Genomic DNA, 11,423 nt, shown 5'->3' on the forward strand with positions numbered 1-11,423 from the left:
CAGAAAAATTACATTGTGATATTTGTTCTTGTGAAGACAGTAAAAATTATAATTACTATCACATGTTGAACGATGCTTATACAGGTTTGAATCTTGCATGTGAATTATCTTCAGATATTTTTACCTGATCAGTATTTATCTGATTTTTTTAAATTTTATTGTTTATAATAGTGTATTCAAAGACGTATATAGAATATATAGAGTATATACGTCCGTGGTGTATTATAATTAGGCCAATGTTTTGCGTGTTTATTGGTTCATGAATCTATTTTCACTATTTGTGATGCGAGATATTATTGGATCTAGGGGTGAAATTAGTATTAGGCCTATACTGACTATAGGTATAGTGTGGCTATCCGTGGCCCTGTGAAGGTATACAAAAGTTTCAGGCATGCTATATAAATAATCTTATTGATGGATTGATAATGAGGAAAATTATTGAGAGTGAATATTTGTTTAATAATGGATTTCTGCATAATTTCTTAAAGTAATAACAGTTTACTTTTAGATTGATGCTTTTGTATCTGTGATTTACATCATCCCTAATTTACATGAATTCACATTGTGTGATGTGATATTGATGAGTTAATTGTTTTGCAGTTAATAAAATATCTCATTTATGTATCATAAATCTGTTGTGTTGTGATATGATGATGCAAGTAATAGTCAAAATATGTGAAGCTGTCATATTTACAGTCACTGGGCCATGAATAGCTTCTTGTTAGTGGCAATCTGTAGGCCTCTGTACACAGTGATCTCAATTCCATGATATAGTAATTGGGTACAACAGATGACGAGCTACTAAATTAAGAGTAGAATAGTATACTAGTGCAATTCATACACATTTAACACTTCTTGATGGCTGCATTGAACACCAAGGTGGGAAAAATTTAACTATGCAAGTAATATTTTATCTAATTTAATGAAGTGGAATATATATACACATATATGTATAAATATTTTTATTATGAATCTACAATAACCCATAACCCTATTAATTGATGTATTGCTGTATTTCCCCAACCAAAGATTAATCATGCTGAAAACAACATGACATTTGTGCCCTTATCAAGACCGGAGTTCAATAATATTTCTTCACTTATTTGGTTCAACTGACATTTAGACATAAACATTGGGCTATAATCTAACAGTAAATAATGTTTTTACCAGCTGACAATCTTGCAGAACGGAGGATTTGCCATTTTCTCAATGTAGTGGTAATTAAGCTTAGCAGACGAAGTTATAAAAAACGCCAACGGCGATTAGCAATTATTTTTCGACCAATCGGAGACGATCTTTGGAGAGTGGTATGTGAAGCGAGTACAACTTCCGGGCGTCTCGATGTTCGTTGTTCGCCGTTTACTTTTTGAGACGAAATTGTGATTAAACTATGTACAAGGTAAATACTTTTTCGGGTGCAAAATCTTGTTAAAGTTATATTTGACAAACTACTAGTCAGTTGTAAAACGAAATACATCGGACTGTTTTAGGATGGAAACATTGTTCGGTTTTCGATCAGCGGAGGTGTCCTCCCTTCTCTTTTTTTAATGTAATCAGAACAGTCAGTATAGTATGGCTATCCGTGGCCCTGTGGCAGAAGCCCGAGGTCTTCCATTAACTGCCCGACGAAGGAGGGCAGTTGAAAAAAACGAGGGCTTCTGCAAATGATAATGCCCTGAAAAAGAGCGTTACCGTTATTATAGCTAAAATGGATGAAATTTGTTATCAAATAAAAAGAAACAACATCGATTTTGAAACATTTACTGCAATCAACACGAACGTCACCAACCACATTTTACAAATATGGAAACGTCATAGAACAAACCAGATGACGTCACTATAATACGTGACGTCATTTTCTCTACCCTATGACGTCACCTAACAACGGGCTTGATAATGGCCCGTCGTCAAGCAATATGAGGGCATTATCAAGTTACAGTGGCCCGCTCATTTCTCATAACGTGCGGGCGGTTTAATGTTAATTCTATCCATTTTAGCTATAATGGCAAGTAATGTTTAAACCAGACAAAACTGCAACCATAACTTTTTAAAGAAAAATACACCAAAGCCAAAAACTTGTTCCTAACATAAAAGGTACCCCAATACACAACAGAAGTCTCATTGCACCAACACCAAGGTCATGTTTTACAGCAAGATGGCTACTGGTCAAATCATATAGAAAATATAGAAGAATAAGTAATCGCCATGAGTAACTGCTTCAGAACTTTCAAATACCGAGAATATAGAGAATATATATTTGTCATTTATTTTTCCAATATTCGACTATTGTGACCAGGTATGGGATAATTGTTCTGAGGTGTTGGTATTGGAAAGGATAAATTTGGGGAGCTGAGAACACTATGTAGAGCTACTCGTGGTACCAGGTAGCAGTCTCTATACTCTGAAACTAACTTTTGGAATAATTCAGGCCAACCAATCTTGAACTCAATACATGTTTCCATGTTCTACTTCTTCTGACACATTAGTACACTGGAGTGTTTCTTTACCCTCGTGTACAAACCAGTACAGTATAGTAAAGTACAGTTAAATAGTTGTACAGTTGCATACTTGCATAGATGTATATATAGATGATCTAGGTTCAAGCTGTACAAAAAAATAAAGAAATTTGTTTACTTCAAACTTCAATGTTTATCTGCATATCTTGCTTCAATAAACACATTTTACTAGTGCAAAAGAAAGCTTACGAAAGTTTACAACTGGTAAACATGCTTAGCACGAAATTAGGTGACGCGTCTCCATGTGTTTTTCCGCGTCAACTCGCGAATTTACATTTTTTAGATTTTACGATATAATTAAAGCAAAAACATTGTGCTAATTCTAATTAATTAATTCTTACAAATTTCCTGGCCTCTATTTCCACACATTACGTATACCCTGCTAGGAACACCGCAGTGACCACAGAAACCTGTGCCCTTCGTACCTGTGTCTGTCCCTGTGTCTGTTCCGCAGCGAGCACAGACAACCCACCAAAGTCCGGGCAGGTACTGTGTTTGTGCCTTATACTAGAACCCGGATCAAAGAACTAGGAAGTTGCCCCCCCCCCCCCCCCGCCCAAATGCAAAATGAAACACACGTAGATTACTTCTAGGAAATAATCCTACACCAACCTTACACCTTTGTCCCAAAGACGGCAATGTCATAAAGTAAAACATTTTACAATGGTTAACAAGTTGGCCTCTGAATATCTATGTAATCTTGTTTCTTCTGATGTCCCAGTTGGTGCTCGTTACATGATAATAACTTGTATATATATTTTTGCTTCTGTTTGCCGATGATGTCGTAATGATTTCGAGTACTGTTCCCGGACTTCAAAGTCAGATGAATGTGCTGGAGCAATTTGGTTTAACTTTTAATACAAAAAAGAGCAAAGTTTTTGTATTTAAAAACGGCGGTATGTTATCAAAAAGGGAGAGATGGTTTTACAGAAAGTTATCTGGATGTAGTTACAACTATAAATATTTGGGAGTACATTTTTCTTTTAAATAAGCTTGGAATCGTTATTCAACACAGGCTGCAACACAAGCAAAGAAAATTCTCAATAGGATACTAAAACGTCTCAGATCTATTTGAGAGTGTAAATTTTAATCTATTTCTTTTAATTTTTGACAAAAATATAGCCAATTCTACTACCGTGTTTTGATGCGAGACGAGTCGGCTGGTAGCTGCACGTTACAACGGCTGCAGAGATAAACTTGCTAAACAGCAAACAATTAGTGCTTTAAATAAACAAAACAGGCTTAATCACATGCTTAGATTACCTCAATCTCATTACAATCAGGACCGCCTCCGTGGTCTAGTGGTAGAGCGGAAGGTCCGGGGTTCGATCCCCGACCGCGTCATACCAAAAGACGTTAAAAGATGGTTCTTGTTGTTACCCTGTCTTGCGCTCGGCATTAAGGGGCTAAAACAAGGACCGGTCGGCTCGGAATCAGTATACTGTGTCTGAGTGGGGTATTCATGTTAAACTGCGGCATGGTATCTCAGTGGGCTAGCACTGTAAATCGGCATCAGTCCGGACTAGTACAAGCAGCCACACAAGCACACACACGTACATGCAGTCGCTATATAAGTGCAATAATCTTGGACGCGACGTTAAACCCCATTGCACCTCACCACCACCATTAAAATCAGATACAAATTCTCCTTATCGCCGAGGAAAATCCATTACACGTCATGTCAGAACAACTTTTCGCAAACTATGACCGACCAATGAAATGACTAACAGGAAGTCAACGTCAGCCACTAAGAAAGCAGCTTTCTTAAGCTTTGCGGTACAAGTTTCAAACTGGAGACTTCCATTCCAGACTTTGCTTTATGTCCTACAGTCATACAGTCCGTTGTTGTGTGCTAAGCTTTAGAGGTTGCATCATTAGAAAACATAATGTAATATAACAACATGAATATTTTATTGTTCATGTTTTATTATGTGTTTGTATCGTTATCTATCGTGTAGTTGTCCGATTTTCGATCATGAACGTTGATACTATTTAATTTCGTTTATCCGACATACTTGTCAATCCGACATAATCATATGCAACCAATCATGTCGGATTACCGGGACTTGACTGTATATGGGGGCTGAGGTTTGGGCTGTAGATCAGTAAGATTTGATTGAAAGGGTGTATAGCTGATATTTAGGAGTAAAGATAACCATTCCCGATGAAGGTGAATATGGTGAATGTGGTAGGTTTCCACTATAGATGAACAAATTAAAGTCATAAAGTATTTGTTTAAGGTTATTGAGGAAGCCAAATTATAGATACCAAAGAAAGTGTTATGAAATGATGGTATTGTATGACAAAAATGGAAAGCAAAACTGGGTTTCGTCAGTTAAAAAGCTCATTAATGATTTAGGTTATGCTTGGCAAAGTCAAAATGTAGATTGTCCTGAACATTTTATGATATTAATGTGAAGTACAGTACTCTAGTTTTTTATACACATTTTATCACTGCAGAATATCTTTTGAAAACACTCTTGTACAAAAGTAGAATTGCATTTTTCACATGAAATAAATATTGAAACGGTAAGATATTCCAAAATCCCAAAGGAAAATAAGATTATGTAAAATGTGTAATCTACTGTTAATAGAGGATGAGGACCATTTTATTCTCATTTGTCCATTTTATCAGAATTTACGAATTGCATACCTATACCCATCAATGTATCAATTTCCAAATATATTTTAGTCTAATGAATTAATGTCTTCTACAAACATTAATATACTGAAGGCTTTGACTGCGTATATATTCCATGCAATGAATTTTAGAATGATACGTTGAGTGACTTAAATAAGTAGAAATCAATATGTCTATCCACAACGTCATATGATGGGGCATCTTCCCCATAAGTTGCTTTCATTTCATCGAAAGTTTCTTTTGGTGTGCGACCTTTCACATATAAAAACCTAATCACTGCTCGGTATTCTACAGGCTCCATTGTCACACCCTACTCGATCATAACACCTGTAAAAGTGGTAAGATTATTGTTCGGTGCTGCAAATTCAGACATAACCCATAGATACATGTATCATTACACATGTGACATTTCAACCAAATATGATAACCCTAAGTGGTTTAGGGGAAATCTTTAATGAACACACCTCGTAAAATGTGTAAAGAGTACATAGCTTAGTTAGAGTTTGGATCAATACTAGCATTAGCTATTGGTGTCAGTATAAGTATAATGTGCATATAGTACATTGTTTAGTTAGAGTTTGGATCAATACTAGCATTAGCTATTAGTGTCAGTATAAGTACAATGTGCATATAGTACATTGTTTAGTTAGTGTTAGGATTAATACTAGCATTAGCTATGAGTGTCAGTATTGGTATAAAGTGTATATAGTACATTGTTTAGTTAGTATTAGTATTTATATTAGCATTAGTTATTTGTGCCAGTATACGTACACAGTGTATATAGAACATAGTGTAGTATTGCCATTTCCACGGGTATTATCTCCTAGGATAGATTCACTTTCTGGAATACAATTCTCTACCATGTTATTATGTTTAGCAATATCATTGGACCTATTATTTACATGCTTGTTTATGCAGCCAATTGTTTGGGTGTGTTCAGTGGGAGCCTTAGACATATGAAAAATAGAAGTTGTTTGAAATAAATTATTTTGGATAAGATTGACTGGTCATATGTAACGACAGGGCATGGTGTATTAGAGTCACATTTCAACATGTCATCATCAACCTCATCAGCCTGATTTGCTTCAATAGTTTTACTTTTATTAACAGTGTTTTTTTCTGGGGAATAATCACATTCTGCAATACAATTATCTGCAATGTTATTATGTTTAGCAATATCACTGGCCCTATTATATATCTGCTTGTTTATGCAATCAATTGTTTGAGGGTGATCAGTAGGAAACTCAGACATATAAAATGTAGATTTTGTTGCAAGTACATTATTTTGGGTGATAGTGACTGTGCCATTTGTAACATCAGAGGATGATAAAATAGAGTGACTATTATCACTAGTATAATCTCCTGGGGGAGATTCACTTTCTGCATTACAATTTTTTGCAATGTTATTATATTTAGCAAGATCATTGTCCATGTTATTTACTTGCTTGTTCATGCAGTCAGTTGTTTGGGAGTGATCATTTGAAGCCCCACACATATGAAAAGGAGATTGTTCTGAAAAATTATCAGTTTGGGTGAGAGTAACTGTACCTTTTTTTACATCAGAGGATGATATAAGAGGGTCAATTTTCACCACATCATCAACAGACGGGCAATCCTTAGGTAGACCTGAAACACCAAGAGGATTATAGTTGTCAGTACATGAGTTATTAATAAATAAAGTTATGTTGTGAACAGCAGAGGCAGCTGAGTTATCAGATTGTTCTGAAAGTTTAGTTCTATTGCTATATCTAGACTTTTTACCCCAGGGGCTAAAGTCTATACCAGGATCAGAGTCTTGTAAGCATGGGGTGTGAAAAATACTAAAATAGTCACTCATGAACTCGTGTCCACCGTCCCATTCCTATGCTTGACCACATTATTTGCGGGGAGTCCTGTAGGGTGGTGGGGTGTCCTGTAGGGTGGTGGGGTGTCCTGTAGGGTGGTGGGGTGTCCTGTAGGGTGGTGGGGTGTGAACGTCCTGAAGCACTCTGTTGATGTACAGCTTATCAACCACAATGTAAGCTTGCTTACCCTTCTGTCGAGCCCCTCTCAAAAGTGGCATTAGCACTTCTCGCCTGTACTTCAGGAAATTACTCCACGATAGAAAAGGGTTTACCCTTCAATTTATTTGCTGCTGCCTTCACCGAATTTCTCTCCCTCGTGTAGATAAACTTTGCTATCACGACACGGGGCCTGACAGTATCTCCTGCATGTCTTGGGGGTCGGGGTCTGCCGATTCTGTGGACTCGTAGAAATGTCATGTTTTCGGCGTCTAGATCCAGATGTTCTTTAATGAAGTTTTTCAAAATTTTCTCACAATGTTCAAGAGTCGCCTCCGGTTCCGTCTCAGGTATATTGTTGAAAATTAGATTATCTCGCATTGAGCGACAATGTTGATCAATCAAGGATTCTTTCAGCGAGAGATTTTCTGCCTTCAAATTTGATAAATTTGGAACACAATCCCCAATCTGATCTTTTAATGCCTTCATGTCGCTTTTCATCATGGCCTTGTCCGTCGTCCACGTGTCGAAACAGTCACTCATAAATTGGTTTGATTCCGCAATATCATCTAATCGCGTTCTTAATGTGTCTATTTCTTGTACTTTATGTTCAAGTTTGGACATGTTTGTTTTGACGGAAAGCACATCTTGTTCAATAGCGTCTAGCTTTGAGAGTTTATTGTCATTGAGATCAAGCTTGGCCAAGATGGCTGACGTATCTGGGCTCTGAGGTAGGGGTATCTGAGATGGCATGTAGGGACTGGCAAACGTTTGAAACTAACCTTGGTGTGGTGTAAATACTTGTTGGTGATGAACTTGAGGTGAGTAGGCTGTCTCAAGAGATTGTCTCACGGCGTTAGCTGCGTCCATCTCGGCGGTTCGCTAGCTTGATGGAGTGTCCCCTGTAGTCGCACTCGTGTTAGGCGAGGTAGCTTTTTTCTTTCTTTTTCGTGTTTTCTTTTGGCTTGAGGGTGGTTTAGTCACAGCTGTTCATATTTTGCATCGGTATAGCTCTGATAATACCTCCATGGACGTGGCATTAGATGTTTTCACCTCAGCCACAGCTATGGACGGATTCGAGTGTACCGACGTCGAGGTGAACGTTACGTCAATCATTGTGTCGTGGAAGAAGATCGGTTCGGGGGCGGCAGCGTTATGGTATGGGGTGGGATTACAGCAAGACAGAGGACCCGTTTGATAGCGATAGAGGGAAATCTCATTGGACAGCGCTACCGCGACGAGATCATCGTTCCTTGTTGTTCTACCGTTTTTGCGTCGTCATGGCCCAGGCATTACCTTTCAACATGACAACGCCCGGTCTCATATTGCTCGACTTGTTCAGGATTTTCTTCAATAAAACAACGTGAATGTCATGCCCTGGCCGGCTCGCTCCCCTGATCTCTCACCAGTCGAGCATATGTGAGATGAGATGGATCGGCGCCTACGACGTCAACCACGTGTTCCACAGACACTCCAGGAACTATTTTTTAACTGTTGATACAGGTGATTGAAGATTCTACCATGAAGTTGGAAATTACTCGATTCTGATTGGTCAATCAGAGGTTGTCAAATCACAATAAACCCCCTCTGATTGAAACAGCTGGTTTGACAGCCGCATCAACGGGGAAGCTAAATATTCATCGAATCATACTTTTTTAGTCATTGTCGGTAGGCAGATTTAAATAATTATATGTACAAATAACTACTTTGAGAGGCATTTAGAAGTTTGAGTACTAGGTAAGAATAGGATATATGGATGAACAACTTCTTTATTACAATTAGGAACGGCGTTTCGGTGTAGGTTCTAACACCGTTATCAAGCAAGTGATGTTACAGTATATATACACGTAGAGGGCAATGTTTATACAGTTGAGTAGATTGGGATGTCGTTACAATGGAGTGGTACACACAAGGGGTGATATGAGGTAAACATCTAAACAGGTGATGCCAGTTGTATAAACAAAGGGATTATGACTGATTGGGATCTTTGATGAGTTGATGGTATGCAGTGGGTATGTAATAGAATGGATCACAGTTGATTGATGGTTAGAGTCTTTTTATGTTGATGGCTTCTTGGAGTTTTCTGATTTTGAAGGCTTTGAGGTTGGTTGTTAAGGTTTTGATTTTATCCCTCTGGATACTGTGGCTAAGCAAACTTAGAGTCGAGTTTAGTGTTTTTCTAATTCTGGTTTTGAGGAGATATATAGCAAGATGTATGTTGTGTCATTGGAAAGATTGGAATCTCATCTTTACCAAAACCAATTTTGCCAGACTTGAAAGTGTCAGGCAATATGTCCTCTTGGGGGTTTTCGTGGTATCCATGCTATTTTGGAAAATAACATTATTTCCACATAATCTTTCGATCCATGTAACAAACGTTCAAGGTCACAGCAATCGGGTTTGTACCTCTTCAGGCGTGTAATTCAATGTCTTTTCTGCTGAGTACATTATAAGTACAGCACCATGCCTTTTGGCATCGTTTGAAACCTCATGAAATGTACCTTCTGTAAAAAAAAAAATTCAGGACGGTAAATATTGGGACACATATATTTTTGGACGTTTCAATGGTTACCATGTATTTTTAATTTCAGCTAAGAAATCCTTATATCAGGCATCTCTAACTAAACATTGCTTTTACGTTGCTTTTACGTTGCTTTTACGGGTGTGCACTCGGCGTCATTTAACATCTTCAAGGTGAAATGTCAATGTCATATTCATCAGTGTTTTTAGCTAATCTACAAATCTTACAATATTTAAATACATATATTGCACTAACATGAATATACTGATAATTCATGTTTATAACATATACATGATATACTGTTCTTATGGAACATAAATGACAATATGAATGTACTAAAATTCATTATATATATTAGAAACTCAAGTACAATTAAAAATATATTTAAATCACCCCAAACTAAACTGTCCTTTCCCATTGAGAGTTGTGACTAGAAATGGTGCACATAGTAAAGGTGTGAAGTACATGACCAAGGTGGTCATGTGACGCGGGAAATACAAAGCCAGGCCAAGCTTACCGGCAGAGAACATTAGGCTAGGCTGAGACCGCAGTAGCCTTAGCACAAAGAATCAATCACCACATGTTAGATTATGTTACTGAGGTGTGAGTTAGTGGACTTAGTGAACTAATTTATTTAATAAATACACTAATCCTAAAATACCTATGTTTTGGATAAGTTTATACTAAACTACTTTAATATAATCCCAACTATATACATCCTGCCAGATGTACATAAAACATGTCAAGGTCATTGTCACGAAAACACGCTCGTTAAATTCATAACGTGTCAAGAGTTTTGTATTATAGTATACCTTTATAACTTGTTACGTAACCTTTATAACTTGTTATGTTACCTTTATAACTTGTTATGTAACCTTTATAACTTGTTATGTAACCTTTATAACTTGTTATGTAACATTTATAACTTGTTATCTAACCATTATAACTTGTTATGTAACCTCTATAACTTGTTATGTAACCATTATAACTTGTTATGTAACCTCTATAACTTGTTATGTAACCATTATAACTTGTTATATAACCTCTATAACTTATTATGTTACCATTATAACTTGTTATGTAACCTTTATAACTTGTTATGTAACCTCTATAACTTGTTATGTAACCTCTATAACTTGTTATGTAACCTTTATAACTTGTTATGTAACCTCTATAACTTGTTATGTAACCTCTATAACTTGTTATGTAACATTTATAACTTGTTATGTAACCATTATAACTTGTTATGTAACCTCTATAACTTGTTATGTAACGTTTATAACTTGTTATGTAACCTCTATAACTTGTTATGTAACCATTATAACTTGTTATGTAACCTCTATAACTTATTATGTTACCATTATAACTTGTTATGTAACCTTTATAACTTGTTATGTAACCTCTATAACTTGTTATGTAACCTCTATAACTTATTATGTTACTATTATAACTTGTTATGTAACCTCTATAACTTGTTATGTAACCTCTATAACTTGTTATGTAACCTTTATAACTTGTTATGTAACCTCTATAACTTGTTATGTAACCTCTATAACTTATTATGTTACCATTATAACTTGTTATGTAACCTTTATAACTTGTTATGTAACCTCTATAACTTGTTATGTAACCTTTATAACTTGTTACGTAACCTTTATAACTTGTTACGTAACCTTTATAACTTGTTATGTAACCTTTATAACTTGTTATGTAACCTTTATAACTTGTTATGTAACCTCAATAAC

The sequence above is a fragment of the Haliotis rufescens genome, unplaced genomic scaffold (assembly GCF_023055435.1).
Source record: "Haliotis rufescens isolate VD_foot unplaced genomic scaffold, xgHalRufe1.0.p SCAF_16, whole genome shotgun sequence".
NCBI lineage: Eukaryota > Metazoa > Mollusca > Gastropoda > Lepetellida > Haliotidae > Haliotis > Haliotis rufescens.